The sequence below is a fragment of the Montipora capricornis genome, chromosome 14, assembly GCF_036669925.1.
Source record: "Montipora capricornis isolate CH-2021 chromosome 14, ASM3666992v2, whole genome shotgun sequence".
Taxonomy (NCBI): Eukaryota; Metazoa; Cnidaria; class Anthozoa; order Scleractinia; family Acroporidae; genus Montipora; species Montipora capricornis.
In genome coordinates this window covers 12092805-12112804 of record NC_090896.1, presented here as the reverse complement: position 1 = coordinate 12112804, position 20000 = coordinate 12092805, and positions in this window count along the sequence as shown.

The window sequence follows — 20000 nt, the reverse complement described above, 5'->3', positions numbered from 1 at the left end:
CAAAAAGGCAGGAATCACAAATGTTCTGGGTGGTTCTGAAGATGGAGAAAGTGATGCGTCCAGTGATGACGAGTAAATGGAATCTTCAGCCACTTTAGATCCCGTTCATGATGCCCACTTGATTGACTTATTCAATAGTGACACTGAGGATGAAGATTTTGATGGATTTTAAACTGATTAGGAATGAACTCACTGACTTTTTATGGAACTGAACTCACTGACATTTACAGTCACATTTCGATAATTACAATATTTTAAATTCGTTTCCCATTTGCTTTAAATGTAAACAATTACTATTACAATCACATCTTTGTATTGTAATTAAACAAGTAATATTGTAATTCAAGGATGACAATGTTAAAATCGTTTTTGCAAGTACATTAAATGTATTTCTACTAGTTATTAAAACCTGTTGTCGTTTCTGTCTTTTGCCTGTGGGTATGCCTAACCACCACCCCATCAGGTATTTTTAACATTCGCCCCAACTTCTCTCAACCTATCAAAATGGCGCTCAATGATCAATCATAGAGATGGTGGCCTTCAACTCGCAATCTATCGAGTCTTAGCCTTGATACATTGATATTTAGGTCGTTTTAACACGACAAACCAGAAATGGCTAAGGAGAGTGTTTAAGGCTGCATTGTTAACAGCCAATTCTTAGCAGAAAATGTTATCGATCTTTCGCTTTGTAAACAACAACACGTAATATTGATCGCTCCAAGTTTGTGAGTTCTTATCCCGGTAATACAGTAGCATGATTTTCTTTTGTTTTGGGGTGCGGGTAATAGGCCAGTGCGGGTAATCTGTTGAACTTTTTTTCCCCTTATGACAAAAATTGACCGCTGCGGGTAATCTGCCGTGTGGGTAAATGAAGAATGCCTTGGGAATAAACAATAATTTGGAATTTAATGAGAGGCATTTAGTCCAAAAACAAGGCACTGCGATAGGAACTCGGATGGCACCATCGCTAACATTTTTATGGACAAACTAGAAAGACAATTGATTTCACAAGCTTTAATAAAACCCCACACTTGGTGTCGGTATATTGATGATATTTTTATAATCTGGACCGAAGGAGAGGAAAGCCTTAAAGACTTTAATAATTACCTGAATAGTGCGCATGGAACGATCAAATTTACATCTACCAGGAAGTTGAATTCCTAGATGTTAAAGTCCTGAATGACTCGGGAAAACTGGAGACGGATGTTTACATCAAACACATCTATAGCCATCAGTATCTCCACCGTGTGTCATGTCATCCAAACTCTTGCAAGAAAGGGTTTCCCTACGCACAAGCATTATGTTTGAGGAGGATTTGTTCCAAGGAGACTATCTTTGAAAGAAGAGTGCGGGATTTGTGTAGTTTTTTAGTAGAAAGGGGATATGAGAAGAATTTCATACAACAAGTTGGTAGAGCGAGAAAAACACCCAGAGATGAAGCATTGAGGGATAGACCAAAAAAAGGAAAATACCAGGATTCCCTTCACAGTGACGTACCATCCGAGCCTTCCTAATATCAAGGGCATGTTGAGCAAGCCACATCCGGTTCTTCACTCCTCGCAGAGATGTCGGGATGCCATTACGGAAGTGCCAATGGTCGCTTTCAGAAGACCGAAATGCCTCTCCGACTATTTGGTCCATGCAAAGTTTAGGAGTGATGCTAAGGAAGAGATAACAGGAACATCAAGGTGTGGGAGCAATTGGTGCCAAATCTGTAATTTTCTGTGTGTGGGGAGAACATTCCGCAGCAAAACCAATGGGAAGGAATTCCGCATCAATTACAACTTACTGAAAACATGGTCTATCTCATTACTTGTAAGGTGTGTGGCATCCAGTATGTTGGATCCACCAACACTACTTTTCGGTTTAGGTTCAATAATCACAGAAGTAGGATCAATGCCCATCTCAAGATGTCTTCTGGCAATGAGAGCAATGATGATTTTCTTTACCGGCATTTTCATAGTTCGGGACATTTGGGATTAAGTCATTTAAGTATACAATTAATCGACAGAGCCAAGGGAGAGAGGGAGTTGTGGAAGAAGGAGGAACAGTGGATGTTTAGATTAGAAATGCGGCGCCCCCAAGGACTTAATGAGGATGATGGTTTTTACGCCCAGAACCGAAAGATGCGCATGGGCTCGCGCAGTAGATGATTATAAGATCTATGGCATTTTTCGTTAGGCGTTTAAAATAATAGCCATTTCAGTTGTGATGCGCCAACAATTACGTTAACGGTTAGTTACCGTAGTTATTCGGTTATAAGGCGCACTCGGTTATAAGACGCACCCCAAACTTTGCAATTTAATCAAGCTAAGTTCTCAAACTGAAAATTACGCGAAAATACTCGGTTATAAGACGCACCCGAAAATTGAGAGTTATCAAAAGGATGTGATGAATTTGAGAACAATTATCCTTACACAATTGGCATGCGAACTCTTTTTGTTAACGTAAACAAAGTGAAAAAGTCACACGTTTAATGATATACACAAAAACAACAGCTAAAAGTTGACACCTGAAAATCAGAACATACAACGCATACACTTTTATTTGAACCTTCCGAGGTAATAAATAGTCAGAGTTCAGACTTCAGACTTCAAGCGAAAGCGAACGGCGATAAAATCCCACCGAAAGTCATATTCAAAGGTGTTCGACAGCTGAATATCAACACGCCACCAAGGATGCAACCTTCAGTGCACAAGAAGTCATCCTGAAGGTCACTGAATGTGATCAAAATATAGGTGGATTTAAAGGAAACTGTTCTCTGTCTTCATTTGTGATTAAGAAACATACATACATACATACATACCTTTACCCAGTTGTGGGGACCTGTGCTCCAAATCTACATTGCGTGGACCTGGTGTTCCGAGAGACATTACCAAATAATATGTATAGCATTTGAGTGTACTCGGATAGAGTATGCTATGCACTCCAAAAAAAATTACAAAATCCCACATCTACGCTGTGGGCACAGTTTTTACACACATTGTGGGGACCAAAACTTCTTTGGAATCGTGGGGACATTAGGTGAAACTCTTACATTGTGGGGACTTTAGCCTTTAAGGTGCTCCACCTGTTTTTGCCTCCTTATATTGCTACATTAACATACTTCATTGAGCACTTGCGTTACACAGGTGAGTAAAAACAAAGTCATCACTTAAGTATGCTATAACTGAAACCCATCAATATCTCGTATGAAATAAACTTACAATAATTGAATTAATGAGACCCTTGTAACAGATGACAGGGAGCCACTGAAAATCGACAACCGTCTTCCGACTAACTATTACAGCCCCTTCCGTAACAAATTCACCTGAAACAATGTTTGGTTCCTGGCAAAGCTACAACTTTCTAGATTCGCGTTTTGGGGACATTGTTTACACATGATACAACTGTGAAATCGTGCGGACTTTAAACCTGAAGGTCCTTCTGCAGTATGTGTTTCATTAGCTTTTTTTCAAGGTTGTGAGGTACTGTGGTATTTACATTAGAGCCAGTAATATAAATTTGCACAGTTTACACGACTGTAGCCCAACTTTGACATATTAATTTTACCAAACGTGACCTCAAGGTCCTTGAGATTGCTTCTTTTTGTTCCTGCAAGACTCGCTTTTTTTTTTTACTGAGAAACATTGATCAGTTTTGATCAATCAAACAAGGAATCTCAGCATCCATGGATCGAGGTTGATTCTCAAATTACACTGGAGGTTATTTGGAGTCTTCGAATGTCATTTTCATTGTAACTTGTTTCCCCCTGAGAAGGTGCAGCGTTTCTCATTTTCCTTGACTTGGCATCATTGTATCTATATTTTGTCTTTACTTTAAAAAAACGCTATTCTTGACAAAAATGGTCGGAAACCACCTCTACAAATGTGAAATTATTAAAAAACTTCTGCGTTTTGCTTATTGAACCCTTTTTACGTATTAAAAAAGTACTAGAGTAGTTTTAAACACACAGAAAAAGAAATGTAGTAGTTCTGTGGAATTGATCACCTGATCTGGCATAAAAGCGAGCTGAAATATAAATGAACTTTTAACAAAAAAGAGAGCAGGTGAGGTAAAGGTGTTTTACATCTATTAGAGTGCAAACCAGGAGTGGTATTGTTGAGAGATACCCCAAACCAAATGTGGAGCAGCTAAATAATAAAGATAACTTGATCCAACAAATTCAATTTAGTGGTCACGGATGCAGCGAATTCACTGGAGAGGATACAAGCTGGGATACCATATGTATGAGGACTAGCTGAAGGAATCCAGAGATTGTTTAGCGCACGTGGCATTTACCGTAAGCTTAATGGCTCTCTAAGAACAAAGACCACTAGGGATGTGTTGTGGTTTAATTTTGTTTTTGCTTTGAATTTTTCTTTTTTTTCAAACCAGTTTAATTTTTCTTGAACTGTCCCCATAAGGCTGTGGGGCCAGATGGGAATGCCATACTGGCTGTTAAAGGAATAGACTAACATAGTTTCTCAGCCCGTCACTGCCATCCCTAACAGACGTTTCTACTTAAAATTGGTAGAAGACGTAAATAAACAGCTTCGACCTATTTGTCTCACCTCGGCTATCTAAAAACTAGCTACTAGCTGAGGAATTTGTTGGTTGTCATTCATATTGGCCCAGCTGTTGTTAAAGACACCGATCCAGACCAATTTGGCGGGATCCCCATGCAAGCCTTGATTTCAATGGGTGCAGGCAACGCACGGGTGCCGCGGTGCCGCGGTCAGGGTGGTCTTGTTCATGGACCATTGCCCTTTGACACAGAAGATTTACAATCTAGATATTTCCGCGAGGTGTGGGGCATTGGTTAATATATTTTCTGCTCAATCGTGACCAGCTGCAATGTTTCAGTACTTAATAATAAACTTAACTTGCCTAATGTCTGAAAAAGGGGATTTTTCTTTTTGGGGGTGTAGTGAAAAAAACAGGAGCTTCGATTTTTAGGGGGGTCTTAAAAAGGAACTAGACATCTTTCCTCCCTTCAAACTTCAAACTTCAAACTCCCTTCAAACCAATAACAAAATTAAACCACAGCAATTATACCACAGTCTCGCACCGACTATGTTAAGCGAAGTTTTAGCTTTTGCAGACAGAGCTGACCTATTGATATAAGACAATCGAATCTAAATGTTGAAATTTAAAGAACACGCTTTCAAAAGCGATCTCAAGTAGCAGATAAAACTAACCCATACACGGCATCCTTGTAAAGCAGGTTTAATTAGTTAATTAGTTTAGTTAGTATGGTTAGTAGTTTTCTTTGCTTTTTTATTCCCTTTGTAATAAGATTTTATACCTGAATAATGTGTTTAAAGAAAGTTTTACTTATTTATTTACTTACTTGCATTTACTTTGTCCTGTTTTCACAGTTCTTCTTGAGGTGTCTGTTTTCTAGCAAGTGGTTTGTTGAAGTGCGTCGTGAGATTGAAGGAATGACTTGCGTATTCGCGCCATGGTCCAGAAAACGCATCGTGATTTAAGGGTATAGAGGCTTAGAGAAGGCAATAACGTCAACTACCGCTTTACGAGACGTGGCCTACACTGATGACTTCCAAATTTCAGTGCCTTTAGGCCTTGAACAAGTTCTTTTAAGACAAGTCACAGTGGTTGGTGAACCAGCATCATTGACCTAAACTTTCTGGACGGAACATGACATGTCAACTAATAAACTAAAGTAATAAAGACTAAACCAACTGAAGTAAGCAAGGAGTTAAATTAACAAAAGCAATTGATGTAGGTGGCTAAACAAAGCCCTAAAACTAGTAAGGTCAACGTGGGATTAAGAGATTAGTAGTGTACCGCAGTTGAATAGAGATTGGTACTACAAGGCAGTTTCCTAACAGCACAACAAAAGGTAACCTTAGTTTAGAGTTACAGCCTTACAAACAGACATAAAAGACTAGGAGTACACCAGTTTCACTTGTCATCATAGTCCTTTCAGCTTCATTAGTTAATTAAGGACGTTTGCGCCAATTGCTACTGCACATCCTTACTGCGTACGCAAATTCACATGCCACGTCATGTAACGAGCGTGCGCGCTAAGTACTTAAATGAACAATGATGGGGCATATGGCCATTGCTATAGCTTTGCTTGGATTTAACGACCTTGGATGTTCGGTGACCCCTAATTTTCTTTCCAGAAACAGATTTTATTTACAATTATCTCCACATTGTCCAAAAATGAACAAAAACTCAATGTGGGAAGTGAAAAAAAATTCCAAGATTTCTGTCCTCGGGACATGGAATCCTGCCATCTTGCAGCTGTGAGGCGCATGAAACTATGGCCGCTAAATGCGAACTTGTTCTTTGGGGTACCTCAACAATTAACTAAATTCACTTGATGGGTCCACTTAAACAAAGTTTGGTAAAGAACATTTCACTTCAAAGATGTAATTGCAATCTTTTTGGGCTTACAGACACTGTGGCCTTATTCGCCAAAGAAGCCGGATTTTTTTTTAGATTTAGGGTGTTCTTCCAGGCAAGTTCTCTCCAAAATGAAGTTGGTGACCCCTCATTTTTTTTACATTTCTGACATCACCAACTCATCACCTTTCAATGGTAGAATTTGCAAAAAAAAAATCAGTGTTAGAAAATGTTCGCACGAACGCCCTTAACTCATATGGAATGTATACACTAGTCAATCCAGAACAAATTAAATTGCTTACGAGGTCAGTCATGCACGTAAGTTTCCGTTAGAGATGTTGCTGATTGTGTTTGTTAAGTGACATTTTACATTTTCCTTCAAAAAAAGAAGGACATCTTGAACAGGGATGAAATAAATGGACAGTAAATAAAAATCTTCCCCGTACAATTAATTTTGGTGTTGTTACTGATGTTGAACGATGTGTGCTAATAGACCATATTCGTATTCTCATTATCGTATTGGACTGGAACTACAAACCTGGTCAAAACTATTGGGACAATTCCCCCTTTAACCCCTCCCCCAATTACAATGTTGATTTCTCACGGTGTCCGAAATCAAGATCCGTTCATTGATTGCTCGCATGATTCAACATCATTTTCTGGGGGAAGGGGACAGGGGGCGTGGAAAAAGGCAGCGAAAGAAAAATATGCATTACTCATATAACGATGGAAGCATGTACAGTAAATTCTCTACTTTTCGCCCAAAATTTGACAAGTGGACCCAGATTGTAGCTTGCAATGGAGGCTAATGCGGGGGAATGTATTAAAAAGTATTTGCATTGGAAAAGATTTCCCCGCGTTATCCTCCATTGCAAGCTATTTTCAGTCCAATACTGAGAATACGAATTCTCAGTTTTCACATAACGTCATGGCCGCCATGTTGGTGCCCCAACCAAATCCTCCGGGAAATGAACTTTATTATTGTGCAAACGTTTTCTTTGGTTTTCGCTGAAAAACATAGCTGTTGATCACGTGAGCGAAAACCAACAATACGGTCTATTTAACGTCGAAAGTTCCTTAACTCTCTTGAGAGTATTCTCCCAGGAAGCCGACAGTGTGCTCATTTTACCCCCCTCTTTCCATCAGTGCTCTGTTTTAACGGTATTTAAAGCGACTAGGATTTCCCTCACTGATAGAAGATTAGTCCTTAACCGGAGGAAAGAGGTATATTTCATTGTTGCAATTAGCTTATCATCAATAATTTCTCATTAGTTCCATGATGTCGTGTTAGTCTATCTATGTTATACTCGTGTTGCTAAATTTTCTTGTGTCGATTTCACAAGAGTTCCATTATTCCTTCCCTCTTTTCTAATAGTCCCACACTCGAAATTGTTTTTTCAGTTTTGATGTCGTTTAAAGCCCAATAAAGAACTTAAACCTATCCCAAGAGTAGTGCTTCAGATGTTAGTAAACGCTCCTCTGCGTTGATGTAAAGAAAAAAAAGCAGCGTTTTAAGCAAAACCTTGGCAAAACGTCTCTCCTTCACCCAATAATATAAAGACATGGGAAACTTATCAAAAACGTTTGTTTCAGCTTCAAAACGCAATCTTTTGTGAGAACTGCCTTCGGAGGAGGTCGGAGTGATTTTGGAACAATACCTTCCTCAATTCATCAAAAATTGCACTGAAATGGTAATCATGTAGAAAACGATCGATTTAGCCTCAAAATGTAACATTTTTTCTCAAAACTGCTTTTTCGAAGCATTTTCAGAAGTTTTCAAGTAACAGTCTCCAAAAGATCCTCACTCAGTAAAAATGCCACGGACATTAGATACTTGCGAGAAACATCCGTTTCATCATCAAAACTCACTTTTTGTGAAATTGACATTTGGAAGCAATTTGAGGAATTTGGAGCAAGAGCCTCAAAAGCTTTCTTATTCCTTCAAAATTGCGAAATTTGTAAAGAGCGCTCTCTTAAGCCTAAAAGCCCACCTTATTGCAAAAATTGCCATTTGCCAACGTTTTTAGGTGTCTTGGAAGGAAAACTCCAAAAAGATCGGTATTGAGTCCAAATTGCAATGAGAAGAGCAACCTGTCAAAAACTGTACTTGCAGCCTCAATACCGAACGTTTTCTCAAAAAACTTCCTCTTTGGGTAGAAATAACTCAAGAGATAAAAAAACTCGGAAAACAGTCCTACGTTTGAACCTGAGAACTCGACTTCACATTTGTGGAAACTGCCATTTAATAAGGTCTGAGTATGTTTTGAGCGAAAACCTCGAAAATTCCTCATTTTTTTGTCGAAATCAAACCAAGTTGTGAAACCTACATGTATGAAAAACGTCTGTTTGAGCCTTAAAACACACCTGTCTCTAAAAAGAGTCATTTCAAAGCCTTTTCAGCAGTTTGAGAGCAATAGCCTAACAAAAGATCCCATTGCATTAAAATGAGGTAAGGTGAAAAACTTGTCGAAACCGTTCTTTCACCCTCAAAACACATTTTTCTCATTGGAGGCGTTTTGAGAATTGATGGAGACAAAACCTCAAAAAGGTTCCTCATTCGACAAATATTGCACACTGACTGCTGGGAGTCATACTTTGCAGATTCGACTCTGTCTAACAAAAAGGATTTTACTCGTCAACTGGGGGCACCCCAAGACACCTGAAGAGTCAGTGGGTTAAAGTGTCTAGTCTTCCAGCGCTGAAGCACTAAAACTGAAATCAAGAGATTAGCGTTAATTAATTCACATCAAATCACATTGGATTGAGACTGCGGAGAGGTTGAAATTACCAAAATCATTCTAAATATTTAACATCTTGTTTGTGCCTTCATTAATTCAGTTAGTATCAAGTACCGAAGTCACCCACTGTCCCCCACAACTACTGTTGTCGTCCAAACCTCGTCGTCACTGTGGGCTTTGCTAACAACATTGCAGAGAACTTACAAATTACAATACGTAACTTACTCAAGATTATAAACATCTTGTTTATTTATTAGTAAAAGTACCAAAGTCACCTACTTTACTTCTCAAAATAATCTAGCCTCATTCAGTACCACTTATTATCAATTAATAAAAGGGTGTTCAAGAGACGGTATTCAAGACACGTTGGAGGATGAAACAGAGCAGAGAACACAACCAGCGCACAAAAAAGGTACCATTACTACATGTACAGTACCAATTTCAATTTATTAGACACAACTTAAGTGACTCATTTGTAACACCGGCTAGGTTAAAAATAAATTGGTGATGCATCTCCGCTGTTTGAACAGAGAATTGCAAAAATTATTATAATTTTTCTACACAAATTTCAGTCATTTTGAACCACAAAAGGTAGTTCCCACAAACTACAAAAGATCGCGAATCCCCAAAATAGAGGTCCCTCAAATTTTTTGTGCTAAATGGTATGATGAGATTTTGCACAGATGGAAGACAAGAGACTACAGTACTGTTGTAAAGTTCAAAAATAAAAATTGCACCTCAAAATAGAAATGGCGAGTATACAGCTAGCTACAGTGTACATTGTACATGTAGCTGTATAAACAAACTCTAGTACCAAAACCTCATTGATCTAGCTGTATCAGTTGGAACCTGCACCCCCAACAAGAAACCAATTCAAAAAAAGAAATAAAGTTTTGTTTCCAGAATGGTAAGGGCAAGAGAAAAGATACAAAACAGAAGTGTGGGTGACTCGGTCCGTCATCATATTTTAATTATTCTGCTTCGTCTTCTGAAATTATTGAGGAATAAAGATAGAAATGTGGACGCAAACCCTCTGAACGGTGAGAAGCCTGTCAAGGAATATTAAACATTAAAGTGACGAACAGAATACAATGTATTTACCATTAAAGTAATATTAACCATTAAAGTGACGAACAGATTTGGTTTATGCATGCAGTGCACAATATAATACATCGAAGCGTAAAGTCTACAAATACCTATTTTACCTTTTAATAATGGCACTGCTTAACATTTCAAATTCCGTTTTCCATGAGTCTTCCATTACTTTGAGTATGTTACATGTGAACCTTGGCAGATACTGGTACTAGCTTTCAAATACCTGATTCCTGGTCAACCCCGTTTAATTTATCACTATGACTCACCAGTGCAAAGACTGATTGTTTACATTACTAAAAACAAAAATATACATGTATCGCTTTAATCTAACTCAAAATCATTCAGATACATGTAGTCAAAACTTCCTATTTATGACCCATTTCCTTCGATGTTTGTTTGTCAGCATTATGATTTGTGATACTTCAGGTTCAAATGACTTGTTCATAAGTTTATTTTTACACCTAGAGATCTCACAGCTGTTTATATTGTCAATTACAAACTCTATTTTGATTGGCCACTCTACCTCACTGTGTAATTAGTTCACCCTGAAGATATGTTTCATTTCTGAGGAAACAAAGCAAAAATGGCCTGATCAAGGTTCATAGGAGTATATGGCAATTGAATGTTCTCCAAGACTCATTGTCAACTTATTGCGGTTGCGCTTTATATAATCTTCAACAGGGTGGAACTTAACAAAACTGATGAACAAGGAGAATCAATACCTGCTTTTTTCACACCATCTCAAAAAGTTGAGTAATTATGAAAAATTATACCCAAATATTTAACATTATCTTTTATCTTGTGTTATTTTACTCTTTTACAGGAACTATTGATTCTAGCTCAGAGGAAGATGAAAATATAACAAGGCCAGTTTCAAGAAAGAGAAAACGTAAATAATATTGATCAACTTTTTAACTTGAAAGGTTTTAATACTATTATCATAAAGATACAGTTTACTTGAGAAAGTAATTTTTTCTCGTGTCTTCTGTAAATATTTAGAAAGTACTGAGTCTAATTCTGAGGATGCGAAAGTCATGAGGCCAGTTTCAACAAAAAGAAAAGGTGAGTGCATGCAAGATAACAAAACAGTTGTTGTTCTACTTTTTACTTAATATGAATTAACTTAATTTGACACTTCATCAGTATAAACTTATTCAGCCATTCCCCTATGATAAACTGCTTTCATTCAGATGAAGAGGCAAGGAGCTGGAGTATTCACTTAACCATTAAAAAACTGCTAATTTCTAAAACTCTGCTTTGCTCATAGCATCCTTGCCATGTGCCCAGGTGGGCACATTTGCATGGCTTTTAATGCGCCATTTCTATTTTTCTTGTGGGAATCCTGCAGGGGCACGGCCTCATGAGAACACTGTGTGCTCTGCTACTTTTGTAATACGATGGTCGGCTGTGATTGGTCCATTTTGATCCTGGGCCCAGTCTTTCCAAACCGACTAACTTAATCCAGAATTAGCATAAACGTTTTTTTTTCATGTTTTCAACTTTTTGGTGAAAGTTTCTGTTGCTAATTTTTGTTTTTCAAGATTGACTTCTAATGTAAAGGTTCACCAAATATCAAATAAACTCCTAGATTAATTGTTAATCTGGGATTAACATTAATTGGCTTTTGAACAACCGGGTCCTGGATTGTTCTGCTGAGAGGTTGTTTCCAATGCAGTTCACTGTAAGTTGTATACATGTGTATAGTTGATTTTCCAAGATGATCCTTCTGTGGTTCGTATCGCTATCAATCTCTTGTCATGTTTCTAGAAATTCATTTTTGCATAGATCTCCCTGTTTCCCAAGCGTAGCAGCCCCGACACATTTTACTGAGTTACTGACATTTTTCCTCAATCCACCCAGCACTGATCACTTCTGATGAAGATGATGATGAATCAACATCAAAGAAAAAACCAAAGGAATCTCCAGCTGCAGGTGAGAGTCATATTTAACTGACTCAGGTTCTCATCGAGGATTATTATTTTGGACGAAAGCAGCCTTATACAGGTTGTAAATACACAGCCTGGTACTGTGTACTTTTTTGAGAGGGTTTGCACACTGTGCGCCAAAGTCATAAAGTAATGAAATTTACATACAGTGTATTTAACAAGAATCAAGAATTAAGACACAGCCAAGAAAACCACCTTGAGGACTGCATGTACATTTGTAAATGAGCTGATCTGCTCCATTTCAGTTTAACATAATGTTTATTGCTAAAAAAAGGCTTCCTTTACCAGGGCATAATGGGACATTTCCAAGTTGCTGTTAGTCTCAGTTTCGAAGGGAGTCTTGACCAGTACTCAACTATTGTAAGGGAAATGAGTTTGATTTGCATAACAATTCGCATGTCATTTCCATTTGAATGGTTGTGCACCAGAACTCGCTTTGAAACTGAGGCATACAGCAACTTGGAAATGGGCTATGATCATGCACCTCCAAAACGGTCTATTAAAAACAGCCTGATGTACTCTTGCTAACAGCCATTTATTTAAGGGCTGTCTCTATTCACTCAAGACAAGTATTATTCCCACCTGTATTACTATCAAACTCCCTGGTTCGATATGCCAAACTCCTTTTACTATAATTTATTACCTCAGTCTATAAAACAATGACAAAATTAATAAATCATTAACAGTTCAATGAACCTCTGCCTTACGTTTCTAAAATGTGCAACAAGGTTGTATAATTTAATCTTTTTTTCTTATATAGAGAAGGCGATAGCACAGTCAACATCAAGAGGTCATATTAAAATCCAATAACAAAAAGTTCTCTGGCTGAAAATTTTAGAAAGAAATACAAGCTTTCGGCTGTTGATCTACAGCCTTCCATGGATAAAAATGGAATGTAAAATAGTGAAATATATACAAAAAAGGCGAGATAAAAGTAATAAAAAAAGAACAGAGTAAAAGTATGAAAAAAGGCGGCTATTGTTTAATTAAAAAGAATGCTATCCTGATTAGGAATCGGCTTAGAGTTATTGCCAGCATGCTTGGTAGCAGAGGTGTGCCAGGCCTCCACAGTTTTTCTAGTACGAAAAGAGTCTGTCGATAACTCGAACCAATCACAATCGGCACAGGGTATTTTATAAATCACGTTGGGTTGGTGTTTAATAGGTGGTCTGAATTAGGAGAAAGGAATTCTTGTTGCCAATTGTGATTGGTGTTATGTAGGTGAAACCAGCCGTTGCTTTGAAACCCACAAGAAAGAACACATTAGGAATGTAAAACATGTGCTAATGGGTCAAACATTGCGAAACATGCATGGTCTTTCAGTGATCGCATTGATTTTAATCATTCTCAAGTTATCGACAAGGCTCTTTTCGTATTAGAAAAACTCTGGAGGCCTGGCACACCTCTGCTACCAAGCATGCTGACAATAACTGTAAGCCGATTCCTAATCAGTATAGCATTCTTCTTAAACAATAGACACCTTTTTTCATACTTTTACTCTGTTCTTTTTATTACTTCTATCTCGCCTTTTTTGTATATATTTCACTAATTTACATTCTATGTTTTATCCGTGGAAGGCTGTAGATCGACAGTCAAAAGCTTATATTTCTTTCCAAAATTTTTAGCCAGAGAACGTTTTTTTAGTGGATTTTAATAATTATGTCTCAAGAGGTCAGTTCTCACAAAAAAAACAAAAAAAAAAAAACAAACTACTGACAAGAAATAATATTATACAGGTTCTTTTAATTCACTTCGATGGAGATTGTACACCTCTTTCTGTATCTGCTGTTTGACGGGTGCATATAGCTTAATTAAACAAAACTACATGTAACAAGGAGTTTGTGATATCAAGCCAAATGTACACTTACTGTATACAGCAAGTACTGTGTTTCCCTGTGAACTCCTCCCAACCTGATCAAAACTCTCTACTTGTTTTATTACAGTGATAATGTCAACAGAATATACGACAAAAGGCAGGTATGCTATTATTGTAAGAAGCTGTACTCCAAGATAGCTCGACGCTTCCAGGCAGTTCACGCAAAGGAGAGCGAAGTGGTAAAGGTATTGGCTTTTCCAGTAAAGTCAACGGAAAGGAAATGGGAACTGGAAAGACTGAGGCTGCTAGGAAATTTTCATCATAACACTGAATTCCTTGAAACAAAATGTGGTGAGCTGATAGTAATGAGACGCCCAACTGAATCAGAGACCATATCACCAGATGAGTTCCAGCCTTGCACCCACTGCTATGGTTTCGTGCGGCACAACAAGACTTGCCCTTTTAAAAAGATGAAAGAAGGTGGGGAAGATGAAGATGAAGAACACAGATCAAAAAATTTACAATAACAAAGCAGATTACTCTTGCTATCTCAGAAGCCAAGTCAGTGCAGTCTTCTCAATGAGACCATTGCCTATATGAAACCCGACGAGATTACAATTACTGCCAGACATGATGATTTGATTCTGAATTATGGAACTCATTTGGCTGAAAAAGTTGGTGGCGAGCGACTCCATGGGGTGTCTCAAGGGATGAGGCAGTTAGCAAGACTACTTCTAGATCTCAGAGAGAAGTCAAGAAATGAAAGTTCTAATCTGGAACACTTCATGAAGCCAGAGCACTTTAACCTGATCATTGCATCAGTAAAATCGGTATGCAGTTTCGATCAATCTGGAAAAACAAGTGCAATCGGTATTCCTTCTTTGGCATTGAAGCTGGGCCATTACATTAGAAAATGTACTGCCACATTGACTGGAAAGGCTCTCAGACAAAAGGACAATGTCCTTCTGACCGATCAACAAAATCTGGAGAAGCTCATTGCTTCTGAATGGAATGAGCGCATCAGCCACCACTCCTTGTCAGCACTTCAAAGGAAAAAGTTTAACAAGATCGAGCTACCCCCTGTCACCAATGATTTGGAACGTTTGAGAAAGTACCTATTGGACCGGCTGTCAGTATTGACAAGATCTTTAGAAGAGGCTGCTAACTTACAAGTCTGGAAGGAGTTAGCAGAGACGACCCTTGCCCGTCTCATAATTTTTAACAAGAGACGTGGAGGCAAGGCAGCAAAGCTCCACGTTTCATCATTTGAGAACAGACCAGATTGGAATACAACATCAGTCGAGGTGATCACCAACACTTTACAGCCTATTGAGAAAGAGCTGTGCAAAAGGTACAGTACTCTCAATAATAATTACATTGTATTTGAAAACTGAAACATAACTATATGCATTAAGAATTTTCTTGCATTCAAGCTGATAATAATTATACTTGTGTTAACAGACAGACACTAGGTCGCTTAGTGCTATAAAGACATCCACAGTGTATTTAAAACACTTGCATAAATGTGACATACATGTACATGTACTGTAGCTAACTCCATAACTCTGCATTTCCTTCAGGTTAGATGTGGTGGAAATAAGGGGAAAGAGGGGGTGCAAGGTGCCAGTTCTTTTGACGAAAGAAGTAAAAAAAGCAATGGTTTTGCTAGTGGAGAAGAGGGAAGCAGTTGGGATTAACCCCAGAAATCCGTACCTTTTTGCAAGGCCAAGTGGAAACTCAGTTAGCCACCTGCGTCCTTGGGACTGCCTGCATAGAGTGACCCATGCACAAGGCCTTAATCTAAAACATCCAAGGGTCATCACAAGCACTCGCTTAAGAAAATATATTGCAACTGTTTCTCAAGTGTTGGACCTTGAAGAAAAGGAATTAGATTGGTTGGCACGGCACATGGGTCATGACATAAGAATTCACAGAGAATATTATCGTCTTCACGAATCAACAATTGAACTTGCAAAAGTCAGCTGTAGTGCTGTAGTGCTTGCTGTAGTGGATGAAGGCAGCATTTCAAAGTGGGCCATCCCGGAGCTTCCACTATTGGCAGCCAGTTCCACGACGGAGACTGCAGCAATTGCTGGCAAAAGCTGACAAACCAGCCATGAGCCCCCACACCCTTGAGAAGACAGGCACCCGTCACACTGATAAACAATGGAAAGTAGAGGGGGGAGGGAGGGAGGGAGGGAGGGAAAAAACTGCTAAATGTTCCAAACAAACTGCTCTTTCTTCCCAAAACAACAATGAATAAACTGTACCATGCAAAGTATGAGGAATCGAATGCATGCGCAAATATAACAAAACCACTGACAACAATTTGACTGCAGTCACTACTAGTTGTCAACTCAGTTAACCTCATTAAAATACTCAGGATCCTTAAATCACTAATGACATGTGATGTTCATCTACATCTTTATGTTCCAGCACTCGGAAAAATCCCTTTTTGACTTATCGCTGTTTCTGCTTACATGTAGGTGGCCTTATACATGTACACCATAAGCCCTTTTAGAAACGTTGCTGCTAATGCAAGCTGGCCACTTTTGCTGGAACGATAATATTATAATACAGCTGTTATGCCGCTATTGTGATGATATCTGCAAATGCTCTCTAAAAATGGACCTGTACAAGAATAAGGATGATAAACTATAACATTATGCTCTATTACACAGAACTCCTCCTACAACTGTGATCAAACTCAACTCTACTAAACATCAGTTCACTATTTTTCTCAATAAATCTTGTCATTGCTGCTGCAACTTATAAGTAAAACAACTTTAAAGGGACAACTTCATTTAGTTGTTTGCTTCCCATAAATTTAATTGTCTCTTCAAGGGCAAGGAGATTATTGACAGTGTTGCCTGCTTTTATTTATGGTTAAATTGGTGGCCTTTCACCACAGCAGTTTGTGCTCAAGGTTTTCTAATGATACTCCTGGTATCTTCTTGCAGATGACTCTGGTGATGATGGTGATGATGATGATGAGGATGAGGATGAGAAGGATGAGGATCGTGATGACAGTGATGAAGACGGGGAGCTATCAGAATCAGCAACAACTTTGACAGGTAAGTAATGCTTTGTTTGCACCCTTCAATTTGGTAAATTATAGCCTGTGTACAGCCGCCCGCTCTCTGAAAAAAAAAAAATGGAGAGGAGCGTCTGTAATTTACCGTTGATAATTGTGTTCAGAATAGCACACGATTTTTCCTGGAAAGAAACGAAAGCACTCCTGACGAATCTTCACCAGGTGAATATCTATAGCACTAATCAAAAGATTGTCCACTCGAAAACGTCCCCCGCTATCCCTTACCAGTCAATGTAATCCCAACGCCTTGCTCGGACCAGCCTCGCCATTCTGAAGAATAAGAATAATCTACAAAGCGTGTTGCCCTGGAAGATTTGAAATGTGGACATATCGAGGAAAATAACAGCTCATCGGCAACGATCTGTGCTGCTCTGGAGATCAGAGCCGTACCCGGTTGGAAGACTTGCAAATACATCATTTCCTTTAAACAATGCTTAGAGCTATAAAGCCAAGGTATCTTAAAACTATCCGAGATGCTTTACCATGCTCGTTTGAATCTATAACCTCATTGACCGCCGTTTTGAGAATTTAGCTCCAAAGAAATATGAGTCACGCAAATTTTGGTCAGTGTACATGTAGTTGCAAAATTATTCCGGAATACATTACTAAATGTTACTCTTGGCGATTTTTTTTGCGGAGAGTGGGCGGCTGAACACTGGCTATTTGCTAAGTCTTTACATTAAAACTCCTCTAAATGGAAAAAATGTTCTCCTTTTGAACAGTCTCTGGCTTAAGCCCAGAAATCCTACATGTACCTGGAGCACTGAACTTACAACCAGCTCCCAGTTCGCTTGAGCACTGCATCGCATCACATAGATCATGGGTTCAAATCCCAAATGATTTAAATTTAATTTTTAAGCTTAAAGCCATAACTTTTGAAATTTGATAGTTCCTACACAACAAACAGCAGCCTGTGGAGATTTCCATGATAATACGAGAGGGTCCTCTGGAAACACAAGGAAAGGTAATTATGTCATTTCTCCTTGGCTAATGTTTTCCTTCCTAAGCATCTGAGAAATTTTACTAAAGCATTATTATAAACTGTTCCCTACATGTATTCCTTTGGTTAGCACTGGACATTCATTTATTCATTTATAACAGCTTTAATAATCCCTGTCCTCCCTTACACTATATGGCTATACATGCCTCCCACAGGTGGGTTGAAGATCCAAATGGGATAAAAATGGTGCATGTAAATAACTATGTTAAATATATGGATGGATTATTAAAAAAGATGAAAGTTTAGGACCACATTAAACTCTCCACAGTAAAGTCCCAGCTTTCAGTAGGTTTTAATAATTAATTTTGCTCATAAACATTCTCATACTTCATACATGTAGATACTAAGAAAAGCAAGCCAACAAGCAAACAGAAAGTATTGCAGAAAGAAGGACAGGTAATCACCATGTTACAATGTTAAATTATTAATTCATTGATCATTGGTCCCAAGAGAAACAGTAAATGTTTCCTGGCCGAGTCAAATCAAAACTACAGTTTCCACAGGAAACATGCACCAAGTGATTCTGAATCAAAAGTAGAGATCATTACAGATAACTTTTGGTTCCAAAATTACAGCAAAAACATGCCAAGAAACAAAAGTTGGCTCTCATTGAGCAGGAAATAATCGGGGACACCATAAAGAAATCAAATAACTCATATCAAACTGTAGATAGGATTGTTTTGAGTAGTAACTGGAGAAAAACCTCTGGCACTATTGCCAACAATCTGGAAGAGAAAAAGAGTCTTCTGGCCGTTTTCGTGGATCTATTCCATATGTCTCCATCGAGTGTGGGTTGTGGGAAGCAGGAAAGCAGCAACGGTAATTAGTTTGTGGTTTGCTGTACTTGATTGTGATTGGTCAATACACAATGACTTGTCAGAATGAAATAAAAATGTTCACGGTTTTTCTGACTCGCACAGTGAAAGCCACCTCCAAGATCCATAGACAAAAACAACTAAATAACAATAACATTCCGTTTCTCTTGCTAGTGTATTTGTTCACGAACAAAAATGTTACTTCCATTTCGCGACAGATATCTGTCAAATTTTTCTTGTGATTGAAGTGTTCCAAATGTTACAAAAGGCAAAAACAGATGCAATTCCCTTAGGAAATCAAGTTGCACAACAAAAGCTGACTGGAACAACCGAAATCTGTGGGCGCTAACTACATATACATGTAAAACACCAAATTTTGGCATTTTCAGGTTCATACCGGTATATTCCGCTTTATTTGTGTGTCATTCTGCCTCATTCCGGTGCCATTCCAGCTCATTCTGGTATATTCCGGTACCATTCTTGTTCATTTCGTTTAATTCTGGTGTTATTCCGCCTCATTCTGGTTTATTCTGGTATATTCGGTTTGGTTCTGTTCTGTTCCTGTGTTTAGTACCGCCCCCTTTTATTTGTCACATTATAAATTTTAAGTTACTGGTTTTATCTTGATTATGGTAATGACAAAATAATTCTAAAAAAGAATGCAGCCCCTATGACATGCATTAATTTTAAGCAAATTTCATTCCAGACTCTGTACATGTAAAAAACAACTGCTTTAACAAACCATTGACTAAGGTTTTGTTGCAACTGAGCAAACCACAGGGAATTTTCAATGTTCACTTTTTACTGCTGCCTGTTCCAGTCTGGTTTTCTTACTGAAGCACCAAAAAATTTAAGTGTACACTGTACATGTAGGAGTATGTTGCAGTTGTAATAGTTAAACCAGGGCTCGACATTAACACTTACCTGTTTCCCATTGGACAGTACATGTAAATTTAAAACTTGGGGAATAAAAAAGATAGAAATCAACTAGAATACCTGATTTGGAAATTGTGCACTACAACAAATGGCCTAAAGGCGCATTTACATGACAGAGGAAAAATGGCACGGGTTCGATAAAAAGTGGAACGGTTCCAATCATTTTTGTAAAGAAACAGTAAGCTTTTATCCGTTCCGCTATGGGA